The 26,868-nt window shown below is 37.9% G+C and overlaps 1 pseudogene; it reads left to right on the top strand.

Moving 5' to 3' along the window:
* The first annotated feature begins 7,523 nt into the window (after window positions 1-7,523).
* LOC116593618 lies at window positions 7,524-8,813 on the top strand (annotated as a pseudogene).
* Window positions 8,814-26,868: the final 18,055 nt, after the last annotated feature.

Genomic DNA, 26,868 nt, shown 5'->3' with positions numbered 1-26,868 from the left:
GATCTATCCTTCAATCTGAGCTCCCATCTTGCTGTCATTTTATGTCTTCCTGTCTCCTGGCTCTGTCATTCTTCTCTCTCGCGCTCCCCTGTTCTCTCCCCCTACTGTCCTCCACCATATATACAAGCCTAGAGGGCTAGCCAACTGCCAAGGAGGCAGCACCTCAGTGTTGGCTGACCACCATGGCAGCACTTCTCAGCTGAATTTGCAAAGGGGCAGAGGAGTCAGATAACTTTCTGGAGCCTCAGAACGTAAGGGATTTTGGCTCTGCTCAGACTTTTGCGGTTTCTCAGATTTGCCTTTCCTGATCATCATCTAATAATACCTACTGCGTGCTGAGGAGGGCATGCACCCTGCCAGCCACCATGCAGGGTTATGTAAGAGACTCAGCCCTTAGTGGCAGGCTCCCCAGTGTGGCACGACTGGCCCATGGTGTCCTGACCTCTGCTGGCCTCTCCAGCTCTGGGGATTTTTGCATCCCTGCATGGCTTGTTGTTCTCAGGCACACTTTGTGCTGCTTCTGCCCCCAGGTCTTTGCTCTAACTGTCCTCTCTTTGCCTGGCAAATTGCTTCCCATCTTTAAGGACTCAGTTTAAGTGCCACCTCTGGAAGCAATCCCCGATAACCTTCCTCCTGTCTCTAGGCTGGACTTGGTGGCCCCATCTCCACTGCCTGCCCATCTTCACCTCACTAGTGCTTTGTACCTATCTCAATAACTGCCCTTACCAGGTTATATTATAATAATTTGACAAGGTCATCATTCTGAGAGTGGGATCCTTGAGGCAAACAATGGTGTCTTATTGATCTCTGTATATTCAGAACCCAGCACAGTGCCCGCCACACAATAAAGTTGATAGAATGTCTGAACAGATGTTGAATTAAAGGCTTTGAATCTATGGATTTCACTAGGCAGGGTATTCTCAGCAAGGGCCCAGCCCTTTGTGGAGGGGTGATCAGAATTTTGGTGGGGGTGGGGCATATCCATTAAAAGAAAAAAACATTTTCAAAATTCTGATTTTCATTTTGTCATGAAAAAAAAATTTCCATTGGCCTTTTGCTTACACCATGATGGGGAAGCCCACACTGGATTTGTTGCCCCCACTGCAGACAGTAAGAACACCGAAAGATGGGACAATTGCTTCTAGACCTTGGTTAATGGGCAGTACAGGACTGTGATCTCTGGAGTAAAGGAAACAAATGAGGTGGATTCTAGTGTCACCTTTTCCTTCCTCCTGGAGACACTTTCCAGACCACAGAGCAGGAGAGCAGAACCCAAGCAGAGCCTAGATAGAGGTCACAGTGAGATGAGGATGCAGAGACCAGTGTTTGAAGGAGACTGAGGCAGCACGAACTTGCAGGGTAGAACACCAAGAAGAAGGAGTATGTAGAGAAAGAGCTCCAGAAATCTGGATGTGTTTGCCCTTAAGTCTGTTGCTCAATATCCAGCCATATAAATACAGGATGAACTCTATGGGAATAGGGTAAGCACTATCAGAACACTGGAAGGTGGGCAATTTCCAGAGGTCACGGGGCTATATGTGTTCAGACCAGCCAGAGTGGAGAGAATTAGATTTGCTCAGTAGAGAGCATTCAGCAGAGACCCCAGAAGAGGCATACCTTAATAACAGTGATCATTAAGCCCTGGACTAAGGGTCTGGACCCTCTCTCTGCAACATTTTCAAGACTTCTTTTGGCTAAGATGCAATAACAGGAACTGGATTTACCCACCTGTTCAAAACAACTAAAAAGCTAGAAAAGATGTATCAAACAACAGTTTTTCAAACATTATGTATCAGGACACAAAGAGCAAGTTTCCCTGAAAAATGAGAAATTAACAAGGTGAATGAGACAATTGTCCAGTTTACTGTCTTAAGAGAATTCTCAAGCATGGCTCAGAGAGAAGAAATGTAGGTGGAGTCTGGTAAACGCTTTGAATTGAGGAAATGAAGTTGACTGTGGGAGATGAAGCAGAGTTTTCAGGGCAGAGTACCAGACAAGAGACAGCTGCATGAGAGAGAACTCAGAGATATGCAGAGGGGCAACCCTCTGGAGTGGTCGGCAGGGTACAGATTAGCATATGTGTAAGCTACCTGAAGATGGAGGGGGGGGAGAGCTACATAAAAGGATTAGAGAGAATAGTACTTGGAGCTTCTGTAGGGCTGGAGACAGTGCTTGTTCCCACCTAACAGATGGAAAAATACAGTAATTCATGAGAACATTAGGTTGAGTACTTACAAGTGTCTTCCCTTAGTAATGGGGAATAATTATCCTCAGATCAAATGCTGCTCTGGGCCTACCTAACAAATAATAAGAGAAAAACTCAAAAGGATAAATCTATTTTCAAGTAACTTAAATTCACTCCAGGAAAAAGCCCAAGAATGTTCATAGAAATAAGAGAACATGCAAACCCCAATATTTGAAGGTGAACTTCAAATATCTGACATGCAGTAAAACATGACCAGTCACAAAGAGAAGCAGGATGATATGAGTCATAATAAGGAGAAAAACATAAAAAGTAGAAAACAACCCATGTCTGACCCAAATGTTAGCCTTATTAGACAAGGACATTAACATAGTTACTATACTTATATTTTATATGCTCAAGAAGCTAGAGGAAAGATTAAACATGGTAAGCAGAGACACAGATGATATAAAAGTGACCCAAGTGGAACTTTTAGGGATGGAAACCATAGTGCCTGAGGTGGAAAACAGACAGTGTGGGATGAATGACAGATTAGACACTGTGGAAGAAAACAGTAAAATCAAAGACTTAACAATAGAAACTATCCAAACTCATTGCAGAGAGAAAAGTAATTCAAAAAGGGAACAGAGCATCATTCCAGCAACTTAGTATATGTGTAATTGGAGTCTCTGATGTTGGGGAGGGGACAAAAAAAAAATTTGCAGAAACAATGGCTGAAAAATTTCCCACTTTGAGGAGAATTATAAAGTCACAGATTCAAGGAGCTCAATAAACCACACACCCAAGAAATATCAAGAAAACTCTAAGACAAATTATAACAAATTTCTAAAAAACAGAGGCAAACAAAAAAATTTAAAAGCAGCCAAAGGAAAACCACTTATTATGTACAGAGAAATAAAGGTAAGGATAACAGCAGAGTTTTTTGTTTGGTTTTGTTTGTTTTGTAGGAAATATTGCAAATGAGAAGGTGGTGAACAAATATCTTTAAAATACTGGTTGAAAACTATCAATGTAGAATCCTATATTCAGCAAAGTATCTTATTTATTTTTTGTTAAAATCTTTAAAAATATTTTATTTATTTACTTAGTGCATGCAGGCACACAAGCAGGGAAGGGGCAGAGGAAGAGAGAGAGAGAATCTTAATCAGACTCTGCACTAAGCAGGAACCATGATGTGGGGCTTGATCTCATCACCCTGAGATCATGACCTGAGCTGAAATCAAGAGTTGGATGGTTGGGGTGTCTGGGTGGTTCCGTTGGTTAAGTGTCTGTGTTGGGCTCACGTCATGATCCTGGAATCCCAGTACTGAGCCTTGCATCAGGGTCCCTACCCAGAGGGGAGTCTGCTTCTCCCTTTGACACTCCCTGCTCTCATTCTCTCTCTTTCTTTCTCTAACTCTCTGTCTCTCAAATAAATATATAAAATCTCAACAACAACAACAAAAAAGTTGGATGCTTAACCTACTGAGCCACCCAGGCACCCCAAAATATCTTTTTTTAAAATGTAATTTTCAGCCAACAAAAGCTAAACAAATTTATCGCTAGCAGACTCATGCTGCAAGAAATGTTAAAGGAAGTCCTTTTGGGAGAGTAAAAATGATACCAGATGGAGGTATGGATCTACCTAAAGGAAGGAAAAGCATCAGAAATGGTAAATATGTTGTGGCACCTGGGTAGCTCAGTGAGTTAGGCTTCTGCCTTCAGCTCAGGTCATGGGCCCAGGGTGGCGATCCAGCCCTGCAGCAGACTCCTTGCTCAGTGCGAAGCCTGCTTCTCCCTCTCCCTTTGCCCCTCCCCTCATGCATGCTCTCACACTTGCTCTCTCTATCTCAAATAAATAAATAAAATCTTAAAAAATGGTAAATATGTTGATGAATATACAAAATTTTAAAACTTATTTAAATCTCTTTAAAGATAACTGATAGATTAAAATAATAGCAATATAGTGTAGAGTTTATAATATGAGTAGAAATAAAATGTATGACAATAGCAGAAAGTCTAGGAGGAAAGAAACTCTATTAGATTCCAATGCTATACATGAAGTAGTATAGTAACATTTTGAGGTGGAGTGTGTTATGTCAAAAATGTACTCTATAAACCCAAACCAACAACTAAAAAAATTACATTTACCAAGACAGATTATATTATGGGCCAAAAGCCAATATTGTTTGGATTCAAGTCATATAAAGTATATTTTTTTACAACAATAGAATTAAGAAATCAATAACAGAAAACATCTGGAAGATCAGAAAACATCTGGAAGATCTCCAAATATTCGAAAACTAATAACCCACTTCTAAATAATCCACAGGTGACAGAAGAAATCTAAAGGGAAATTAAAAAGTATTTTGAACTAAATGAAAATAATAATACAACTTTAAAAACTTTGTGGACTGCTACTAAAGTAGAATTCAGAGGAAAATTTATAGCACAAAATGCCATGTTAGAAAAAAAAGAAAGATTTCAAATCAATGACCTCAGCTTTGACTTTAAGACACTAGAAGAGTAATTAAATACAAAGTAAGAATAAAGGAAATAATAAAGATTAGAGAGATCAATAAAATAAAAAAATGGGAAAAAAGGAAAATTAATGCACCTAAGAAATGAAATGTTTTAAAAGATTATTTTTTTATTTATTTGTTTGTTTATTTATTTATTTATTTTAGAGAGAGGGAGTACATGAGTGGGGGGAGTGGCAGAGAGAGAGGAAGAGGGATAAGCAGACTCCCCACTGAACATGGAGCCTGATGCAGGGCTAGATCCCACAACCCTCAGATCATGACCTGAATCAAAATCAAGAGTCAGAGGCTCAGTTGACTGACTCATCCAGGTGTCCCTAAAAGCTGAATTTTAAAAAAATATCAATAAAATTAGTGATTTCTAGCCAGACTGAAAATAAAATAGAAAAGATGAAAATTACCAGTATCAGGAATGAGAGAAGTGAAATCCCTTCAGATTCTACAGGTATTGAAAGAATAATAAAGGAGTATTATGAACAACTTTATGACAATAAATTTGGTAACTTCACCAAAATGGATCTGTTTTTGAAAGATCCAGGTTACAAAATTCATGCAAGTAGAAATAAATAATTTCCCCCTCTCTCTTTCTCAAATAAATAAATAACCTGAATGGCTCTAAATAAATAACCTAAAAGTTAAAAACTTTGCCAAGAAGAAAATTTCAGACCCAGAGAGCCCACTGGTAAATTCTGTTAAATATTTAAAGAAGATATAATATCCATTCTCCACAAACTCTTGCAGAAAATTGATGAAAAAGAAATTCATTCTATGAAGCACACATTACCACTTACCAAAACCAGATAAAGACATTACAATGGAAATAAAAGCACTTTAGATCAATATATCTATGAATATAGATGCAAACATTCTTAAGAGAATTTTAGCAAATCAATTATAAAAATATAGAAAAATTGGTTATGCTGAGTGAAATAATTCAAGCAGAGAGATTCAATTTATCATCTGGTTTCACTTACTTGTGGAGCATAAGGAATAACATGGAGGACATTAGGAGAAGGAAAGGAAAAGTGAATTGGGGGAAATCAGAGGTAGAGATGAAGCATGAAAGGCTGTGGACTCTGAGAAACAAACTGAGGGTTTTGGAGGGGAGTGGGGTAGTTAGGTGAGCCTGGTGGTGGGTATTAAGGAAGGCACGTATTGCATGGAGCACTGGGTGTGGTGCATAAACAATGAATCTTGAAACACCCAAAAAAAAAAAAAAAGAAATAAAATTGAACAAGAATAATAAAAAAAAAATACAGAAAAATTGTAACTCTCTAAGACAGTGTGGAATTTATCCCAAGAATGCAACCTTGGTTTATCACTCAAAAATCAGTGTAATTCACCATTTAAAAAACTAAAAAAGGATTATAATTATTTCAACATAAGCAGAAAAAAGTTTGTTAAAATAAATATAATTTTCTGATAAAAACTCAGAAAGTCAAGGATAAAGTGGAACTTCTTCAACTTGATGAAGGACATCTATGAAAAAATCTATGCTAACCTTATATTTAATAGTAAAGGCTGAAAGCTTTCTCCCTAAATTAAGGAACAAGGCAAACTTGTTTCTTTTCTCACTTCTATTCAAAACTGTATGGAGGTTCTAACCAGTGCAATTAAGCAAGAAAAGGTAAAAGGCAACCAGATTGGAAAGGAAGAGGTAAAATGGTCTTTATTTGCAGATGATATTATATTATAGATAGAAAGTTCCAAGAAGTAAAACAAACAAAAGAAACAAACAAAAACAAACAAACTATGGAAACTAATAACAAACAAACAAACAAAAACAAACAAACAAAAAAACTATGAAAACTAATGAGTGAGTTCAGTAGGGTCATTGGTTATAATGCCAATATGCTAAAATCAATTTTATTTTTATGTACTAACAATAAACAACTTGAAAATGAAATTAAGAAAATAATTTCTTTTATAATAACACCAAAAAGAATTTAATATCAAGGAATAAATCTACCTAAAGATGTTCAAGACCTGTACACTGGAGATTAGAAAACTAATGATGTATTATATTTGGGCTAATTGAATTTCAATTTAAAAATTGTTAAAAGAAATTAAGAAGGTCTAAATAAATGGTCAGACAGTCCATGTTCATGGATTACAATACTCAATATTATTAAAATGGCAATTTTCCCCAAATTTATAGTAATATCAATAAAAATTTCCCCCTTTTTTTGTATATTGGGCAATAAAATTCTAAAATTTATATGAAAATGAATTAAAAAAACCCAAATAGCCATTTTTTTGAGAAAGAACAAAATGGAGGGCTTCTTGATTTTAAAACTTGCCATCTTGATTATTAAAACTAACTTTCTAGTAAGTTTTCAATAGAACTTTTGCATAAAGATAGAAGATCAATAGAACAGAATTGAGAGTCCAGAAATAAACTTGCACATTTATGGTAAGTTGACTTTAGACTAAACTGCCAAGGTATTCAATGGGGCAAAGAGCTAAATTTTCAACAAATGGTTCTGAAGAGAACTGGATGTCCATTTTTAGGAACATGAATTTAAGTCTTTACCTCACACTACACATAAAAATTAACTTTAAAAATGATAAATTGGGGTGCCTGGGAGACTCAGTCGCTAAATGTCTGCTTTTGGTTTGGGTCATGATCCCAGAGTCCTGGGATCGAACTCCTCATTGGACTTCCTGTTTGATGAGAAGCCTGCTTCTCCCTCTCTCACTCCCCCTACTTGTGTTCCCTCTCTTGCTGTGTCTCCCTCTGTCAAATAGATAAATAAAACCTTTTAAAAAAATGATAAATTGGCTCTTTCTTATCTTGAAAGATGGTGGGTGAAAAATCTGAGAAGCTGGATATTAAAGAGAAGAAACTTGAAGCCAAAAAGTGTGATGCTGGGGGCACCTGGGTAGCTCAGTCAGCTATATGACCAACTCCTGATTTTGGCTCAGGTCCTGATCTCGGGGTTGTGGGATGGAACCCTGCAGTGGGCTTTATAATTAACGGTGTGTCTGCTTAAGGAGTCTCATGCTCCTTCTTCTTATACCGTCCCCGCTCTCTCAAATAAATAAAGAAATCTTAAAAGAAGAAGAAGAAGAGGAGGAGGAAGCCTGATGCTGGTGGCAAGGTTAAGAACTGTAACCTCCAGGCCAAAGACGTGGAAGTCCCATTGTAGCCAAAACCCTGTCCTGGTCAAAGGAATTGGCCAGTATTCCTGGTCAGCTAACTATTCCAGAAAGGCCATGTACAAGAGGAAGTATTCAATTACAAAATCTATGGGTGATAAGAAAAAGAAGGTTGTTGCTACTGTCATAAAACCAGTTGGTGGTGACAAGAATGGTGGTCCCGGAGTGGTTAAACTTCACAAAATGCCTAGGTATGATCCTATGAAAATGTGCCTCAAATGTTGCTGAGCCATGGCAAAACAAAAAGCAAACAAACAAACAAACAAAACCCTTTCAGTCAGGTTGCCTGGGTGACTCAGTTGGTTAAACATCTTGCCTTTGGCTCAGGTTATGATTTCAGGGTCCTGAGATTGAGTCCCATGTCAGGCTCTCTCCTCAGCAAGGAGTCTGTTTCTCCCTCTCCCTCTGTGCTCTCTCTTTCAAATAAATACATAAAATCTTAAAAACAAAACAAAACAAAAATAACAATAACACCAACCAAAAAAACCCTTTCAGTTAGCGTGTGAGAAAATTTCAAGCTAGGATCACTCCTGGCACCATTATCACTGTCCTCACTGGGCACCACAGAGGCAAGATGCTGGTTTTCCTGACACAACTGAGCAGTGACTTGCTACTTGTGACTGGCCCTCTGGCCCTCAATTGAGTTATCCTGTGTGGAACACTCCAGAAATCTGTCATTGTCACTTCTACCAAAACTGATATCAACTGTGTGAAAATCCCAAAACACCTTACTGATGCTTACTTCAAGAAGAAGAAGAAGCTGTGTAAAGGTGAAATCTTCCACAGAGAGAGAGAAATGTGGGACTACAGAGCAGCTCAAAGTTGATCAGAAAGTGTGGACTCTCAAATTCTGCCAAAAATCGAAGCTCTTTCATAGCTTCTGGGCTACCTCCGCTCTGTGTTTTCTTTCACAAGTCAAGTTTGTGAATTAAATAACTGATCCATTTCAAAAAAGTAAATAAAATAAACAAAAAATTTTAGAATGGACAAATTGGACTTCATCAAAATTAAAAGTGTGCTTTATTTTATGGTCATTTTAGAAAGTCAAAGAAGGAACAGACTGGGAAAAATCATGTATCTGATGTATCTGATTTGCAAATCATGTATCTGCTAAAGAACTTATATCCAGAATATATAACGATCTCCTACAACTCAATTATAAGAAGGCAAGTAACCCAACTAAAAAATGGTCAAAATATTTTAATATACATATTACCAAAGAAGATATATGAATAGACAATAAACAAATGAAAAGATGCTCAAAATAAATAGCCTGAGAGAAATGCAAATGAAAACTATAAATAAATATCCTTTCACACTCACCAGGATGACTCTGCAATAAAAAAGAGACAAAAACCAGGGTTTGTAAGATTGTGGAAAAACCGGATCCTTCATACACTATTGGTGGGAATGTAAAATGATGCAGCCTCCAAAAATAGTTTTGAGCAAAAATGCTCAAAAAGTTAAAGAAAAATGAAAATATAGGTCTATATAAAGATTTATACATGAATAAATAATAGTATCATTCATAGTTGTCCCAAAATGGAAACAAGCAAATGTCCATCAGACTGGGAATGCATAAATAAAATGCATATACTCTCAAGATGGAATACTTTTTGCAGTAACTGTTACAGAGTACTGATACATGGTATAAGATAAAAGAACCTCAAAAACATTATGCTATGTGAAAGAAACCAGATAAGAAAAGATTACATATTATATGATTCTTTTTTTTTTTTTTTTTAGGATTTTATTTATTTATTTGGCAGAGAGAGAGGGACACAATGAGAGAGGGAACACAAGCAGAGGGAGTGAGAGAGGGAGAAACAGGCTTCCCAGCAAACAGGGAGCCTGATGTGGGGCTTGATCCCAGGACCCTGGGATCATGACCTGAGCTGAAGGCAGACGCTTAATCACTGAACCATCCAGGCGCCCCTCTCCTGGTGACTTTTATCCCTGGGTCTTAGTTATTCAATTTTGGGTTTTATTGTCACCAGCAAAAGTTATTTAGGGGAATGTGCCTCTTCTGAAACTCAATTTAAGGGCAAGAAAGATACCCATCTACATGGTGATCAGAGCATGCCAAGGCAGTCCCTAATAAAAGACTCCATTAGCGCTTCCAAAGTTCCTACTACCAGTGAGGGGCTCAGGGATCGTCCCCCAAATAACTTGGCCTCAACTTTTGACATTTCTTACAATTCTGCACTTTGACCAGAAGCCTCTGTCGTATCTATGGCAGCCAAGCTATTTTACCGCAGTGAGGGGAAATTTTGGTGTATGACAATGTTCCCTAGATCCAACAGAATGGATGCAAGCACTACATGGGAACTGGACTTAGTCATCCCTGAGAGCCTGCGGTTCTAGGGAAGTTACAAGTACACTATTCATATTACTCAGTTCAGAGCGTCATACCAGTTTCTGTGGCGAGCAGGGCTAGCTGGCTACCCAATAGATATTCCTTACTTTCTGCTTTCACATACAACTGTGTAAACATGTAATGTGGGCTGTGGCAACCATCTTGTGACCATGAAGGAAAAGCCAAGAAAACCACAGAAAGGTTGAACAAGAACCTGATGTTGTTGAGCTACAGAATTGACTAACCCTGAGAACTTCTAACTCTAGATTCTTTCTTAAAATCAATCTTAATGTTTAAGCAACTTGAAGTGGGGTGTTTTGCTTTGGTCTCTTGCTCTAGCCAGATGCATTCTAACTAACACAAATTCCCAAGCCATCTTAATATGCAGACCCTAGACTGAAATCATAGACATATCTTTTACCTCTCTCTGTTATTAGATGGCAGGTGGTCAGCCTTTAGGTAGGACCCCATTGATTCCTGCCTCCTGGTATTTGCACCCGGCACTGGCCTTCCCCAAGACTGAATCAGGGCGGGTCATTGTGACCACTGACATATGGTAGATGAGATGGTGTGCGACTTCTGATCCTGGGTCATACAAATACTGCAGCTTCTGTCTTGGCCTCTTGGTTTACTTACTCTGCAGGAAGCCAGCGCCATGTTGTGAGAACACTCAAATATCTCTGTGGAGATCGGAGGTCCCTCACCAACAGCCCACACCAACTCACCAGGCGGTGAGTAAGGAGATCCTTCAGTTACAGTCAAGCCTTCAGATAATGGCAGTTCTGACTGACGTGTCTTTATTTTATGAAAAACCATGAGCCAAAACAGCTGGTCAAGCCATTTTTGACTTCCCGACCAATAGAAACGATGAGAGATAACAAACACTTATCTTTAAGTCACGAGGTTTGGGGTTAATTTGCTATACAGAAATAGGTAAGTAATACAGAGAGATAGTTCTCTCATGTTAGAACCCAGATTCTACTCCTCAGTACTTCATCACAACTGCTTTCCTTGCAAGTACTCAAACCCCCACTTAAAGATGTCCAAAATTTCACCCACAAATGACTCAAACTGGGATTGTGCTTCCCTTTGTACCCAGCCTGTAAGTCCAGATGCTCCAAGTTGTTTTTTTTAAAATTTTATTTATTTTTTATTTTTTTTAAAAGATTTTATTTATTTATTTGACAGAGAGAGAGAGAGAGAAAAATCACAAGTAGGCAGGGAGGCACCAGAGAGAGAGGGGGACCCAGGCTCCCTGCGGGGCAGTGAGCCCGATGTGGGGCTTGATCCGAGGACCCTGAGATCATGACCCGAGCCAAAGGCAGAGGCTTAACCCACCGAGCCACCCAGGCGCCCCTCCAAGTTGTTTTTATTCCAAAGACAGTTATTACCCATTCTTTACCTCTTCGTTTTCTTCCTTTCCTTCTCCATCCTTTCTGTCTTCTAGTCTTTACTCTAAAAGTATCAAGATTTTTCAAAAACAGATCCTCAGACTATTAAAACACTCAGTTCAGGAGTTAAGCAAACTACCTCCTACTGGCTAACCATCTGCTATTTTTGTAAATAAAGGGTTTTTTTTGTTTGTTTTTGTTTTTGTTTTAAGATTTTATTTATTTATTTTTTGAGAGAGAGAAAGTGAGAGAGTGTGTGAACAGGAAGGGGAGAGAAAATCTGAAGCAGCCTCCGCACTGAGTACAGCACCCGACTAGGGCTCGATCTCACCACCGAGACATCATGACTTGAGCCAAAACCAGAAGTTGGTCCCTCAACCAACTGAGCCGCCTAGGTGTCCCTGTAAATAAAGTTTTATTGAGACATACCCATGCCAGTTTGTTTACATATGGTCTAGGTCTGCTTTTTCACTACAGAGCTAAGAAGTTGTAAGAGAAACTATATAGCATATGAAGCCTGAAATATTTAGTTTGGCCCTTTATAGAAAAAGTTTGCAACCCAGACTTAAGGTTTCTAATATTTTATTGCATACCACTCTCCTCAAGGCTTCTGTGTTCCAAAACTTAGAGAGAGTCACAAGCTATCTCATGAGGCATCATTCACCTTCACAATCTAGGAAGTCTGTTGCTCTCAGGTTCTCATCACCTGTACTGTAAACATCAGTACATTTCAGCCCACCTCACCTCAGTTTTTCTGCTTTGTTGATACTGGAGTTCTCAATCCACCGTGAAGTTGTGGGGTGAGGGAATGATTCTAATTTCCTCCCTTCCTTTTCCCTGCCTCCCTTCCCGTAAGTATGGGTGAGATGGCAAAGACATCTTAACTCATTATTTATGAACTGAAAAACCATGCAGGGCGGTGGGAAAATTGTGTTCTGGAAGCAGGCACACACACACACACACACACACGCACGCACACAATAGCAAACCAGGCTGAGCAAGTTTGGCATAGAGATGCCATGCCCTGACCCGTAATCACAGAGCACTTCTCAGCTCTGGCCCTCAAGGAGGAAGAGGAACAAGGGCAATTCCAGCTATTACAGGCTCCCGGACAGCAGATGAAACACTCTGCTGTAAATTGTATATAATCACTGAGGAAGACTTTTATTTCTCCGTGGTTACAAATGGGACTTTTCCTTCCTCTTGTCTAGGAGGAAAGGAACAGGTTTAGATCAGTCTGGGGGAGTTTCATTTGGCCAGAATGACCAGAACTCTCTCTGGATCCTTACAGGGCCCTGGTCCTATATTCAGGACCTGTGTCAACAGAGCTTCATAGGTCTCTTTTCTTATGCCAAAGTTCCCTTCTCCTGATGATACAGTTTCTGTCCTTAGGACCGAGCACATCAACTACAATGGTAGAAATTTTCAGATGCTTGGAAGTGGCATAAAGAGAACAGAAGCCCTTGCTCATTCTGTAGCATTTCTGAAGCTTTTCCCATATAATCTCTGCCCTCGGGGAGCTCACAATTATGTAGGGAAACCAATTATTTATAGGAAAATACTGAGTTACAGATGTCTGGACCTTTGAGAAGTATGAGGGGAAACGATCATTACATACTACATAAATTTTTATTGTGCTGTGGCAAGCTAGACAAGTTCCCCTCAGGTAGGTTTGTTTACTATTTATTTATTTATTTATTTAATTTATTTAAAAAAAAGACTTTATTTATTTATTTGACAGAGAGAGATCACAAGTAGGCAGAGAGGCAGGCAGAGAGAGAGAGAGAGAGAGGAGGAAGCAGGCTCCCTGCCGAGCAGAGGGCCTGATGCGGGACTCGATCCCAGGATCCTGAGATCATGACCTGAGCTGAAGGCAGAGGCTTAACCCACCGAGCCACCCAGGCACTCCCTTCCAGGTTGTTTTTAGAGATGAACTTTCCAGGGGTGATGGGCGATGTCCTACAGCGTGGTGATACTGGTAGCCTTACTATTCCCACTTCTATACTGGGACTAGTCTTCCACATATTTTTCTCTCTTCTACATACTGGGTGAGATACCACGAAAGTGGAGAGAGTGGTAAACAGTCTTTTGGAATGGAGACAAGAATTGCATACACAAAGCTCTTAGAAAACGAGACAGAAGAAAATTACTTCTGAACTGTGCAGAACAGAGAATAGGGAGTCCTCAGTTGGAGGAACATGGTTTGGAAGTCAGAGAAGATGGAGCTGAGCTGTGTGGGAGGGGGTTGGTGGGGCAGGGTTAGGCAGGGGGACAGTAGTCCCCTCTGTCTCACAGACTGGAAGTCATTCAATCCATTGTGACTAAGTCCTCACCACCTCCCTTGAGTCTTTCCTTTATGGCCCCTCTTTTCTCCATGTTGCATCTGATGCTATTTCCTATATTTCATTCTGAGTTATCATCTACCATATTAGTTGATCTTTCTCAATTATGTAACTTTCTCAGTTATATATATTATGTATATAATAAGAGTATATTATATATACTCTTTGCCACCATTGTTCTACCTTTGTGATGTTCTTACTATGTATTTATTTCTCAATCTCTTTTTATTTCATATCTATCAATCTAATAATCTATTTCTCTATCTCTATTTATCTTCATTCATTTTAATTTTACTGTCCTTTCTTCTTTGTGTCTAAATGGTTATCTACCTTAAGTATTTCATCCTTAATATTGCCTTTTAAAATTCTTCATTCCTTCTATTTTCCCCACACTTATTTCCACCCAATAGTTTGCCTTTATAAGGCAACACTCCTCCTTTCCCCTATTTGTTTTCCTCTTATTAAATAATAATAACTCAACACCCACATAGCTTTCCTTATGTGCCCATCTTATGGGTTCAATCCCAGACAGTTTGTTCCTAGAATCTGGAGGAGTAACCCCTATGTTGTACGACCTCTCAAAAAGGTCTCCAGTGCTTCAACTTCTTTGAGTGTGAAACTGAACCTGCCAAAATGGTGGTTAATGCAGTCTCCATTATCGCTGGGGCTCCTCATCTCTTAGAACGGGCATTTTTGTTGAATGGAACACTTAGGAGAGAGCTCTTCTGGTCTTTAGTTCATCTTGCCAAAATTGATAAACTTACTGTACCACACTTGGGCACAGGAGTCTTTTCTGAGGGTTTCAGCCCTGAAGCTCTGGGACCTGGGGCATGGGGTCAAGCATGCTGTCGCCACCCCCTGCCTCTCAGAACCAGAAATCCCCTCAAAATCTGGGGGGAGTCTCCTTCTCTGCTCTCTCATCTTCAGCTCCCACTGCCCCCAAAGGGTCTCTTTTCTCTCCTCCCCCAACACAATCCCAATATTGAGTTCAGAACTCCTAAAACAGAAGTCAGGAAGGGTGGCTGTCCACAGGCAACTAGCTTTTAGTCTAGCTCCCGGAAACTGCTTAGGTTAAGAAACACAAATGTCTGCTATCTTCTTGGAACAAGGGAGGGAAAATATGAGAGCAAGACATAGATTATTATCTCAATAAATTATCCTTCCATAAACCTCACTATCATGGATGAAGCGAGATCATAGACAGGAGGTGGCCTATGACCTATTCTGGTTTAGGTCTCCAAGCCTCTGAACCTCTTAGCTTGTTTCCACATCCAGTTTCTTTCCACATAATCATTCCTGCCCCTGTAGCTGGGGTACTCTGCTTGAAACACAGATTTACCCATGAATTCTCTGTTCAGAAATATTCAAAAGGATATTGTCTTTCTGGAATTAGATCATGATGATCATTGCCTAACTTTGTGACTATACTAAAAACCACTGAGTTTTATACTGTAAAAGGGTGAGTTTTAGGGTATGTGAACTAAAACTCAGTTAAAGAAAAGAAGAAGGATATTATCCCCCGACGCTTGGGGTTAAACGTCCAGTTTTCAAGGTCTCCCACTACAATATTTCATTTTCTCTCTATCCTTATCTCCCACTCCTGACCTCTCCTCCCCTCTCTCCACACTTGGTTTTCCTCCTCACCTCTGGCCATGTCATCTCTTCTGAAATTCTTTTCTCTCTCCATTCATAAATCTGTACCCCATACTTTCCTCAAAACCAGTTGAAGTTCCACGTCCTTGATGGAACTTTCTCTGACAACTTTAGCTTTTGATATCTTTAACTCTAAAACCTTCTCACATTACATATTCCTCCTCGATATTTTAGTTGACTGAGAATATCCTTGAGTGAACTTTTTGTCTTTGTGACTTAGCATCCCACAGTGCCTGGCATTAGGTTGAATAAGTAAATAAATAAATGCATGTTACTAACCTCTAAATGGTTCAAACATGCCTGAATTTTTTTTTTATGATTTTATTTATTTATTTGAGAGAGAGAGAGAGAGACAGCATGAGAGGAGAAAGATCAGCGGGAGAAGCAGACTCCCTGCCGAGCAGGGAGTCCGATGTGGCACTCGATCCCAGGACTCCAGGACCATGACCTGAGCTGAAGGCAGTCACTTAACCAACTGAGCCACCCAGGCGCCCCAGCCTGAATTATTTTTAAAAATAGATGGTTAGGTCCCACAGGAAGGGCTGTGTCTTTACCTGACATTTAACCCTAGTTGAGAACAGGACACATGGTGGATCCTTCTGGTACTTAATTACCTGAAGGCTTGTCAGAGAAAGTTGCTTTTTTCCCACTCTATTGGTGATGGGCTGGAAAGGGAGGACATTGAACAGGCAGGGAGAGTCCCCAGGATGCCTGGCTGAATGGTGGTGGCACCGCCCTTAACCACAAATCGTTCATTGTCCACTGCCTTGGCATCTACAACAGCCTTTGGAAAGAGATATAGCAATTTCCCCCTCGGGGCGTATTTTTAAAATCAGTGGCTGAGAATGCTTGCCGAAAGTGGGGTCAGACAACTCTGAGTTGCCTGGTAGATGGGATGGGTGCTGCCTGAGAGGAGATACAGTGGTTGGTCCTGGAAGAAGCATCCAGGCCAAAGGAAAGGGATGGCTTGCCCAAAACAGATCACAGCTTCCATTGAGATACAACTGTCTAGTTAGGCAGTATTTTCCCAGCCTGAAGGTTTATACAGGCTCTGGGTCAGCCAGAGGGCTATGGTCCTTTCCTTCATTCAATGGAAAAACTGAAAGTTTCATCAAGTGCTTATATGTGCCAAGTACTCTGCTAGGCAGTAAGGATTAAAATGTGGACAGAACGTAGTTTCTGCCCTCCAGAAGCTTATACAAAAGTTGGAGAAGACAGGCAAGTAAACAGGGAAGCACATCGGTAGGTAAATATATTAGTGTGGTAAGTGCAATGATGGAGGTAGAGGGATAGGGAGTCTAAGGAAAGTTTGAAGAAGTAGCATCCAGGTTGATACCTGGTAATGAACTGAAAGTAGCCAGACAAAGGAAAGAAACATTCCCAACAGACAACACATTGTGGAGTACTCGAGAGATAAAAGAAAATGCCACGTCCCCAGATTTGTAGGTAGTTCAGTTGTCTAAAGCAGGGGTCACCACATAACGGCCCATGGCCAAATCCAGGCAGGTGCTTGCTTTTGTAATTAAAGTTTTATTTGCAAGTAATTCTACCTATTGATTTACATACTATCTGTGGCTGCAGAGTTAAGTAGTTGCAACAGAGAACATATGGCCCTCAAAACCTAAAATGTTTACTATGCCGGTCTAGAGAATATAGTTAGGGGGAGAAATTAGCGTGTCAAGAAAGGAGAGTAGAGAGATGATCAGGAGGCATACTATTAAAAGCCTTGGAACAGGCTAAAGGATTCACTATTTTAAAAGCATTGAGGGAGTAATTGATGTTATAAGCAGAAATACATAAAAATATTTGAATTTAGGTAATTGGAGTGGGATGAAGAAAAAAGCAGGAGGCAAAACTAGAATTAGGGAGACCATTTCTGGGGGAAATAGATATATAGGTATATAGATAAGAAATGATGCCCCAGAGGCACGTATGTGGCTCAGTCAGTTAAGCATTCGACTCTATTTTTTTTAAATGATTTTTAAAATTTATTTGAGAGAGTGAGTGAATGAAAGAGAGAACATGAGCAGAGCAAAGACAATGATCAGGGAGCTTGATGTTGCACTTGACCCCGGCACTCTGGGATTATGACCTGAGCTGAAGACAGACGCTTAACCAACGGAGTCACCGTGGTGTCCCTAAGTGTCCAACTTTTGATTTCAGCTCAGGTCTTCATCTCAGGGTCATGAGTTCAAGCACCTTGTCAGGGTCTGGACTCAGTGGGGGGGTCTGCTTGAGAGTCCCTTCTTCTACCTCTCCCCCCTGCTTCTTTTTCTCTTTCTCTCTCTGTCAAATAAATAAATAAATCTAGAAAGAAAGAGCGAGCAAGCCCTGGACTATGAAGACCCTAACAGAATGGAGAGAAATATTTGAGATTTGAAAGAAGTAAGAAGGATTTGGTGATTGTTTACATGTGGCTATGTGGGAAAGGGCTGGGTCATGAGGCAAAATCTCCATTTAGAATCTTTCTCAGATGAGGAAGAAGCAGACATGACCCAGTATCCCCTTGGTACAATTTAATGTCTTATTTACTTGAATTCATCAGACAAATTTCTTGTCTCAGGATATTTACTTGTTTATTTATTTGCTTGATTGTTTTCATAGTCTATTTAGGCTTAATATTACCACTTCAGTTAAATACAGAAACCTGATCAGTATATAAACCCTTTACTCCTCCCTTTATTTTGTAGCTGTTAGGTAGTTCTATCTACATACATCAAAATCCTCATTAGACAATGTTACTTGTTTTTTGTTTGTTTTCAGCTGTCCGGTATACTTTAAAGAACTCAAGAGACAAATAGTCTATTATATTTACTCAGACATTTACCATTTTGGTTATTCTTCCTTCACTCTTGATATTCCAAATTTCTTCCTAAAAGTCATTTTCCTAATTTCTGAAGAACTTCCTTTAGCAATACTTTCAAATCAGGTCTGCTAACCACAAATTCTCTTACTTTTCCTTCATCAAAAAATGTCTTCACTTCACCTTCGTTCTTGAATATATTTTCACTGGGTACAGATTTCTGAGTTGACACTCTTTTTAGTGCCTAAGAAATATTTACCCACTTCCTTCTGGCATCTACAATTTCTGAAAAGAAATCTGCTGTCATTCAAGTTAGCATTCTTTCTAAGTAATGCATTGGTTTTCTCTGGTTGCTTTCAAGGCTTTTTTCTTTGTCTTTAGTTTTCAGTAGTGTGATTCTGATGAGTTTGGGTGTAAGTTTCATTGAATTATCCTGTTTGGGATTTACTGAACTTCTTGAATTTTTAAGTTTCTATCATTCACTGAATTTGGGTAGTTTTCAGCCAATATTTTTTCACATGTTGTTTCAGCACTACATTCATTCTCCTTTTGGGACTCCAAAGATATGAATGTTAGACTTTTTAGTACTTTCCCACAGGACCCTGCAGCTCAGCTTATTTTTTTGCCAAACTTTTCTCTCTCTGTTATTTAGCCTGAAGAATTTCTATTATCTTCAAGTTCACGGATTCTTCTCTTCCATCTCCATTCTATTTCTGACCCTACCCAGTGATTTTAGAGATAATCATTTTTTTAGTTCTTAAATTTTCATGAGAATCTTCTTTCTATCTATGTTTTTGCTAAGAATTTCTACTTTTTATTCATTTCAAGAGAGTTTGTCCTTAGTTCATAAAGCATTTTTATAAGAGCTATTTTTTAAGTCTTTGTTGTATAATCTTGAAATCTGTGTAATCTCAGAATTGGCATTTCCTGTTTATCTTTTGGGAGTTAAGATTTTTCTTGTCCTACGTATGAAAAATATTTCTAGATTGCCTCCAGGACATTTACAATATTATGTTATAAAATCATGGGTCTTGTTTAAACCCTATAGAGAATGTTGAAATGTTTCTCTTAACTGGCAATCAATCCAATTTGGTACCACAAAAATTACAAAGGATCACAAGAGATTACTAAGAAAAATTTTATGCCAAAAAATTGGACAACCTAGAAGAAATGGATATGTTCCTAAAAAGATACAAGATACTAAGACTGAATCTTGAAGAAATGGAAAAGCTGAACAGGCCAATTACTAGTAAGGACACTGAATCAGTAACAAAACAAAATATCCCAACAAAGAAAAGTATAGGATTAGATGGCTTTACTGTCGAATTACACCAAACATTCCAAGAAGAATTAACACCAATCCATCTCAAATTCTTCCAAAAAGAGATGAGGAGGGAACACTTCCAGATTAATTTTATAAAGCCAGCATTACCCTAATACCAAATAAGACAAGGACAAGAAAAGAAAATTAGAAGACAACATTCTTGATGAAAATAAATGCAAGAATCTTTAACAAAATATTAGCAAACCAAAATCAATAATACACTAAAAAGATCATACATCATGATAAAGTTAGATTTATTGCTGGGATGAGATGATTTAACATCTAAAAATCAATGTTACATTAACAAAATAAATGATAAAAATTATATGATTATCTCTATAAATGCAACAAAGAATGGCATTTGACAAAATTCAATATCCATTTATTATTAAAAACTCACAACAACCGGGTTTAGAGGAAATGCCCTACAAGAGAATAAAGGCCATACATTATGAGTGCACGGTTAACCTCGTGCTCAATGGTGAGAAGCTGAGAGCTTTTCCTCTAAGACCAGGGACAAGGCTGGATGCCCACTATCCCCACTTTTATTCAACATAGTACTGGAAGTCCTAGCCAGAGCAATTAGGCAAGACAGAGCAACAAAAGACAACTAGATTGGAAAGTAAGAAATAAAACTATCTGCATTTGATAACAAGGTATGACATAGACAACCTAAAGACTTCACATATACACACACACACAAAACTGTTAGAACTAATAAATTCAGTAAAGTTGTAGGATTAAAAAAATCAATATATATAAAAATCAGTTGCATTTCTATACACTAACCATGAAATATCAGAAAGAGAAATTAAGAAAAGAATCCCATTTACAATTGCATCAAAAAGAAAAAAAGACCTAGGAATAAGTCTAACTGAAGAGGTGAATGATCTCTACACTGCAAACTATAAGATACTGATGAAAGAAATTAAAGAAAAAAATAAATGTAAAGATAGTCCCATGCTTATGGATTTGGATTGTTAAAATATCCACACTACCATCTTTGGTTAGGTTTATTCCTAGGTATACTATATTCTCAAAACTACAAAACACTGATGAAAGAAATTGAAGATGACATAAAGAAATGGAAAGACGTTCCATACTCAGGGATTGGAATGACAAATATTGTTAAAATGTCTATACTATAAAAAAAATCTACACATTTAATAAAATCCCTATCAAAATACTGACAGCATTTTTCATAGAACTAGAACAAACAATCCCAAAATTTGTATGGAACCATAGGAGACCCTGAATAGCCAAAGCAACCTTGAAAAAAGAACAGCAAAGCTAGAGGCATCACAACTCTGGGCTTCAAGTTATATTACAAAGCTGTGGTGATCAAAATAGACACCTATATCAACAGAACAGAATAGAAAAACCATAAATGAACCCACAACTTATGGTCAACTAATCTTCATCAAAGGAGGCAAGAACATGCAATGGGAAAAAGACAGTCTCTTCAACAAGGGGTGCTAGGAAAACTGGACAGCTACATGCAAAAGAATGAAATGGAACCACTTCCTTATACCATATACAAAAATGAACTCAAAATGGATGAAAGACCTAAATGTGAGACAGGAAACCACTAAAATTCTAGAGGAGACCATTTTAGAAAGATATGTATTTTTTCTGTTCCATGTGATTGAAAAAAATAAGTTAATTCATCTATGACTGGCAGAATAGGCAATCATGACAATTAGAATGTGTTTCAATTTTATTTGAAAGTTAATCTAAGACATATTTTTAGGTAAGAAAAAAGTCTTTGAAACACTTGTGTGTTTTGGGGCAAAAAGCACAGCAAAACTTAATATATGTACAAATTATGGGTTTTGTAAGTTTGTAACTACTTAATTTTTACAGAGCTGTACCTCTATCTAGGCATATACTTAGGTGAATATACTGATTGTTTGCTCCCATCAAGGATTAACTTTGTGTATAAATGTGTACATTAAGTGTTATCCTACAAATTCATTGAGCACATTTCATTAATTGTTGAATCTATCACAAGCCCCTTACAGAACGTCTCATACACAATGGAAGCGAAATGTCTGTAGTTTGAATTAAATTTTTGACAAAAAAATTTAAATTTAAAAAATTAAATTTAATTTAAAATTTAAATTTTTAAATTAAAAAAAATTCTAGAGGAGAACACAGGCAGTAATCTCTTTGACATTGGTTATAGCAGCTTCTTTATAGATAAGTTTCCTGAGGCAAGGGAAACAAAAGCAAAAATAAACTATTAGGACTTCATCAAAATAAAAAGCTTCTTGGGTGCTTTGGTGGCTCAGTTGGTTTAGCATCTGCCTTTGGCTTGGGTCCTGGTCCCAGGATCCTGGGATTGAGCCCACTTCAGGCTCTCTGCTTGGTCAGAAGCCTGCTTCTCCCTTTCCCTCTGCCTGCCACTCTCCCTGCTTGTGCTCTCTCTATCTCTGTCAAATAAGTAAATAAATAAAATCTTAAAAAAAAAAAAAGCTTTTGCACAGCAAAGAAGTAGCTAACAAAACTAAAAGGCAACCTATGGAATGGGAGAAGATACTTGCAAATGACATATCTGATAAAGGGTTAGTATCCAAAATCTATAAAGAAATTATAAAACTCAACACTAAAAAACAAATAATCCAATTAAAAAATGGTCAGAAGACATGAATACACATTTTTCCAAAGAAGATATCCAGAAAGCCAACAGACACATGAAAAGATGCTCACCATCATTCATGATCAGGGAAATACAAATCAAAACTACAATGAGATATCACCTCACAGCTGTCAGAATGGCTAAAATCAACAACACAAGAAACAACAGATGTTGGTGAGAATGTGGAGAAAGGGGGAACCCTCCTACACAGTTGGTGGGAATGAAAACTCATGCAATCACTGTGGAAAACAGTATCGGGGTTCCTCAAAAATTAAAAAAAAAGACCTACACTATGATCCAGCAATTGCACTACTAGGTATTTACCCAAAGAATACAAAAATACTTGGGGCACCTGGATGGCTCAGTTGGTTAAGCATCCAACTTTATTTTGCCTCAAGTCATGATCTCAGGATCCCGGGATTGAGCCTGCATCAGGCTTCATGCTCAGCAGGGATTCTGCTTGAGGATTCTCTCTCCCTCTTCCTTTGCCACTTACCCCACTCATGATCTCTCTCTCAAATAAATAAAAATGAACCTTAAAAAAAAAAAAAGAATACAGGGGTACCTGGGTGGCTCAGTGGTTAAAGCCTCTGCCTTTGGCTCAGATCATGATCTCAGGGTCCTGGGATCAAGACCCACATCGGGCTCTCTGCTCAGCGGGGAGCCTGCTTCCCCCTCTCTCTCTGCCCGCCTTGCTGCCTACTTGTGATCTCTGTCTGTCAAATAAATAGATAAAATCTTAAAAAAAAAAAAGAATACAAAAATACTAATTCAAAGAGACACCACCCCAGTACTCTGATGTTTAAAGAAATGTAATTAACAATAGCCAAATTATGGAAAGAGCCCAAATGTCCAAATATATATATATACTATTGAGCCATAAAAAGAATGAAATACCTTGCCGTTTACAACAACATAGATGGAGCTAGAGAGTACTATGCTAAACAAAATAAGTCAGTTAAATAAAAATACCACATAATATCACTCATGTATGGAATTGAAGAAACAAAACAATCATAGGGAAAAAAAGAGGGAGAGGCAAGCCAAGAAATAATTTCTTAACTATGGAGAATAAATGGATGATTATTTGAGAGAAGGTGGGTGGGGGACGGGTTAAATGGATGATGGGAGTTAAGGAGTTCATTTTTGATAAGCACTGGGTGTTTTATTGAAGTGTTGAATCACTGAATTCTGTACCTGAAACTTATATTACATTGTGTGCTAACTGGAACGTAAATAAAAGCTTAAAAAAATAAAATACCCACAATACTCAAAGCAATCTATAGATTCAATTCAATCCTTATAAAAATTCCAATATCAATTTTTACAGAAAAAGAAATAATAATCCTACAATTTGTGTGGAACTACAAAAGTCTCTGAATGGCGGAAGCCAACTTGAGAAAGAACAAAGCTGGAAGCATCATGCGTCTTGATTTCATACTATACTACAAAGTTATAATAATCAAAATAGTATGGTATTGGCATAAAAACAGACCTAGATCAATAGAACAAAAGAAAGCACAGATAAACCCATACTTATATGGTCAATTAATTTATGACAAAGAGCCAAAAATAGGCAAAGGGGCAAGGATAGACCTTCAATATATGGTGTTGGAAAAACTGGATAGCCACATGCAAAAGAAAGAAACTGGACCACTATCTTACACCATACACAAAATTCCACTCAAAATGGATTAAAAACTTGACACCTGAAACCATAAAACTTCTAGAAGAAAGCATATTTTCTTTGCATTGATCATGGCCAATAATTTGGGGAGGAGGAGGATTGACACCAAAAGACAGACAACAAAGCCAAAAATAAAGAAGTGGAACTACATCAACTACATCAAGCTAAAAAAACTACTGCACAGAAAAGAATGCCATCAACAAAATGAAAAGGCAACCTAAGGAATGGAAGAATATATTTGCAAATCATGTATCTGATAAGGGCTTAATATCCAAAATAAATGAAGAACTCAAAAAATTCAACAGAAAAAAATACCTGATTAAATATGGACAGGAACTAAATAGGACTTTTCCCAAGAAGGCATACAAATAGCCAACAGGTATATAAACAGGTGATTAATATTACCAATTATCAGGGAAATGCAAATCAGAACCACAATGAGATATCACCTCAGACTTGTTTGAATGGCTATTGTCAAAAAGACAAGAGATAACAAGTTTTGGAGAGACTGCAGAGGAAAGGAAACTTTTGTGCAGTGTTGGTAGGAATGTAAATTGGGCAGCCACTATGGAAAACAATATGGAGGTTCCTCAAAAAGTTTTTAGAACTATGATATGATCCAGCAATTCCACTTCTGGGTATATATCTGAAGGAAATGAAATCAATGTCTTGAAGAGCTATCTCCACCCCTATGTTCATTGCAGCATTACTTATAATAGCCCATACATGAAAACAGCCTAAGTGTCCATTGACAATGAACTGATAAAGAAAATGTGATGTGTGTATGTGTGAATGTATGTATGTGTGCGTAATGAACTAGTATTCAGTCATAAAAAGAAGATCCCAGGAGCCCCTGGGTGACACAGTCATTAAGTGTCTGTCTTTGGCTCAGGTCAAGATCCCAGGGTGCTGGGATTGAGTCTCACATCGAAATCCCTGCTCAGTGGGAAGCCTGCTTCTCTCTCTCCCTCTGCTGCTCCCCTGCTTGTGTTCCCTCTCTCACTGTGTCTCTATCTGCAAATAAAGAAATAAGACCTTTAAAAAATTTTTTTTAAAAAAAGGAGATCCTGCCATTTGAGACAACATGATAGACTTCCAAAATATTATGCTAAGTGAAATAAGTCAGAGAAAGACAAATACTGTATGATCTCACTTATATGTGCAATCTAAAAAAAAAAGAATTGACTCATGGAAACTGAGAACAGATTTGATAGTTGCCAGAGATGAGGGTGTTGGGGAGGGAAATGGGTGAAGGTGGTTAAAAGGTACAAGCCTGTAGTTATAAGATAAGCAAGTTTGGGGATATAACATACAGCATGGTTGCTGTAGTTAGCAATACTGCATTTTATATTTGAAAGTTGCTAGGAGAGTAGATCTTAATAGTTTTCATCATAAGAAAAAATATTTGTAACTACATGAGGTAATGGATGCTAACTAAACTTATTATGGTATCTATTTCACAATATATATGTATATCAAATCATTATGTTGCAGTGTTATATGTCAATTATATGTCAATAAAACTGATGGAAAAAAAGACAAGAGTAACAAATGCTGGTGAGGATGTGAGATAAAGGGAACCCTGTCCATGGTTGATGGGAATGTAAACTGGTACAGCCACTATAGGAAAGAGCATGTAGGTTCCTCAAAAATTAAAAATAGAACTATCATATGATCCAGCAATCTCACTTCTGGTTATATATCCAAAGGAAATGAAAACAGGATATTGAAGAGTTATTTGCATTCTCATGTTCATTGCAGCATTATTCACAATAGCCAAGATATGGAAACAACATAAATGTCTGTCAACAGATGAATAAAGAAGATGTATGTGTGTATAAACACACACAAACACCCCTAATTCAGCTATGAGAAAGAAGAAAATCATGTCAACTTACAACAACATGGCTAGAACTTAAGGGCATTATACTGTGTAAAATAAGCTGGACAAAGAAAGACAAATACTGCATGGCATTGCTTATCTGTAGAATCTTAAAAAAAAGTTAGACTCTGGGGAGGTGGAGGAAATAGGGAGAGGTTGGTAATAAGGATACAAACTTCCATCTATAAGATGCATAAAATCTATGACTCTAATGTAAACATGGTGAGTATAGTTGATAACACTGTATTATATAATTGAAATTTGCTAGGAGAGAACTTAAATGTTCTCAGCAAAATAATAATAATTGAATGATCTGATAAGCATATATAATAAACATATCTCAAATGATTAGTCATAGAAAGAATATAAAACATAAGAAAAGAACAAGACACTATGACAAAATACCAGACAGATTTACGAAGAATTTTTATAAATTAAAATAATGTAGAATTTATGTGGTCCTCAGCACTGAAGTTAAATGAAATCAAAACAAATAGTAAGTTACATACAAATTAAGAGAAAGAGTGAAAAGATAACAGATAAGAAGTATTGACTTGGAATGCAGCATAGGTGGAAAATAGTAAATAAAGTTTTAGAGATGGAGAAATTCTGATAAGGAAAATGATGTCTTGATTTAACTAAGGTGGTTGTGCCAACAAAATGAAATTGGCAAACATTAAATGGGGACAGTGTGCCATGTGTGTTTCATGGCTAAACTCGTAAGATAGTTATCAGAAAATCCATAAATAGCTAAATAAATTTGTTGATGACTTGGCCAAATTTCTCTTGGCCTTTTGCTGTTTTATAGGAACAAACCCTATGTTCTCAATTTGAAAGTCTCTTCCTTCCTTTGAGGATATGTTTCCTTCTTTCTGAAGTAAAGTAATTTCCTTGAGATGATCTTTTAGAGA

Source organism: Mustela erminea, chromosome 6 (assembly GCF_009829155.1).
Source record: "Mustela erminea isolate mMusErm1 chromosome 6, mMusErm1.Pri, whole genome shotgun sequence".
NCBI classification, from domain to species: domain Eukaryota; kingdom Metazoa; phylum Chordata; class Mammalia; order Carnivora; family Mustelidae; genus Mustela; species Mustela erminea.
Note: the sequence above shows the minus strand (reverse complement) of the source record. Positions and strands in the feature narration are given on the sequence as shown.